At 47.0% G+C, this 2,379-nt stretch overlaps 1 pseudogene; it reads right to left on the bottom strand.

The window, feature by feature from the left end:
- Positions 1-515: 515 nt before the first annotated feature.
- LOC113248042 (trafficking protein particle complex subunit 2-like) lies at positions 516-939 on the bottom strand (annotated as a pseudogene).
- Positions 940-2,379: the final 1,440 nt, after the last annotated feature.

Below are 2,379 nucleotides of genomic sequence, written 5' to 3'. Positions count from 1 at the left end.
GCCCAGCTTTGGGGGGACGATGACTCGTAAAAGAGGAAGAAACCTGTAGAGGGAAGTTAAACCCTTGCCCGTGGAGACTTCGCGGACTTTTAATCCTCACCTTTCACAAAATGATTAATTCATTTCCCCTTTTATTTCCCATGAATCAGGCCCCTTACCTAACCCGATGTTGACCAGTGTGAGTCAAAGAGATCTGCTCTGTGGCTTTTGTGAATCTTCCCCAAGAACCCTTCTGAGCTTCATTTCCACAGAAATCATGAAGAGTGTGTGTAATTATGGTAAAGTCTTGACAGGGACGGAGCTTTCCTTGGCACACTCACACCCAATACGGTATGTCCTGCTGTGCCTTCGGCTGTCATGGCTTCATACCATTCTTTCCTCCCTCCCTCCCCTCCCTCCCTCCCTCCCTCCCTTCTTTTATTTTTCCAGGCTATCTAATCAAGCTACTTATAATGTACTCATTCCTGAGAATTCCCCATTGTAGGGACACTGTTTATTTCTAATTTTTTCTGCATTCAACCTAACAGATGTTTCTTCCCAAGAAACTGAACTTTTCTGTTTAATGAGCTTGATCCCATAGCAGAATTGGGTTCATAAAGTGGATTCATTACAAACTTTATGTATAAATCATAGACATCGGTAAAGAAGTCCTTTATTCCGTGTTTTTGCCTTATGTCATGAAGCATAAGAAATCCCACATGACCTGCAGTAACAAATGCTGAAACCAACCACTCACTGAACTTGTCCGCAGGTTTCAGGGACATGTTGTTCGATAAGCCACATATTCTCCTCCACGAGGTCAGGAGCAGCACGAGCTACGAACTCGTTCAGATGACGATGATCGTCTTTGGACCCTGCTTTTCCTGCCTGCAAAAACTGCCTTTCAAAAACCGGATTATCATGGTGGCCAACAACTACAAAATAGAGGTTTCCAGACATTGTCCTCGATGTCTAGCTCCTGCAGGGAGACACCGACTACGGAAACAGGCAGTCAGATCCGACCACAGACCCGCGCTCCTGGAGGATGCTGATCTGATTATTGATGGAAAGAAATTGTGGCCGGAAGGGAAGGCAGAGGGTGGAGAGTCCAGGATTTGGTTTCTCTTTTCAGGTTTATTTTGGGCAGGTTGGTGTTTTTCTTAAATTGGTAGTAAATTTTCATTTTAGTATTTGAAACCACTATTGAGTACTAACCCCTTTAGAATTTCTTTTTTTTTTTTTTAAAGATCTTTATTTATTAATTTGACAGAAATAGAGACAGCCAGCAAGAGAGGGAACACAAGCAGGGGGAGTGGGAGAGGAAGAAGCAGGCTCATCGCGGAGGAGCCCGATGTGGGGCTCGATCCCACAACGCCGGGATCACGCCCTGAGCCGAAGGCAGACGCTTAACGACTGCGCCACCCAGGCGCCCCCCCCTTTAGAATTTCTTAAAAAATATTTATTTATTTGAGAGAGAGAGAGTGCGTGAGCGGCAGAGGGAGAGGGACCAGCAGACTCAGTGCAGAGTGTGGAGCCAGACACGGGGCTTGAACCCACAACCCATGAGATCATGACCTGAGCCAAAACCAAAAGTCAGATTCCCAACCAACTCTGGACGCAGGCACCCCCCCACCCTTAGAATTTAATATCCACAGTTGTGGTGACTCCAGATTTGTTCTTTTTCGGCTCTCTGGTCTCTCTTCATGCCACAGTTTTAGTATTTTCATTCTTGGCCTCCTCACCGGTGAGTGCCCAGGTGTGTAGACTTTCCTAATCATCTAGAAGATACTCCTCTGCTGGGACACCTTGTCCCTCGATGACCAGCTCTTGGCTTCCTTTGTGCCCTTGGGCTCCCGTTCCACTTCTCCCCACCACTTCCAGCTGCATCCTTGGAGGGATTTCCCTCCCAGGCCCGCCCTGCCACAAGCTCAGCGTTGGGCTGCAACGGCCCAGCCTGGGATCCGAGCCCCTGCCTCTGCACCTGCCACGTGGCCTCGCACAAGTCACTTACCCTCTCGGAACTTCCATGTCCTTTCCACTTGTGCCAAGGTGGCCAGTGGGTCTGAATTTGGCCCACAGATATAGATGTGTTTTATTTGTCCTGCACAATGTATTAAGGATATTAAAAATGAGAAAAAAAATGCATAAATGTATGTGCGTGTGCACATATGTATATATCCATACATGTACATACGTGCGAGTGTATATACACATATACTCCGTGTTTTTCTGGCTTCTGTGAAAAAAATCCCTGAATTGTGCTGCTCTAATTTTACAGCATGCCAAGCTGAGCAGCGGCTGTCGCCTTTAGACGACATGCTCTTTGTCACCACCCCTGACCCATGCCAATTTTTAAATGTCCAATGATTGCCTCACCTGAGTTGCTCTGATGGCTCTCGG

The sequence above is a fragment of the Ursus arctos genome, unplaced genomic scaffold, assembly GCF_023065955.2.
Source record: "Ursus arctos isolate Adak ecotype North America unplaced genomic scaffold, UrsArc2.0 scaffold_1, whole genome shotgun sequence".
In the NCBI taxonomy this organism is placed as follows: Eukaryota; Metazoa; Chordata; class Mammalia; order Carnivora; family Ursidae; genus Ursus; species Ursus arctos.
The sequence above is the reverse complement of the archived record's forward strand: the minus strand, read 5'-3'. Positions and strand labels throughout refer to the sequence as shown.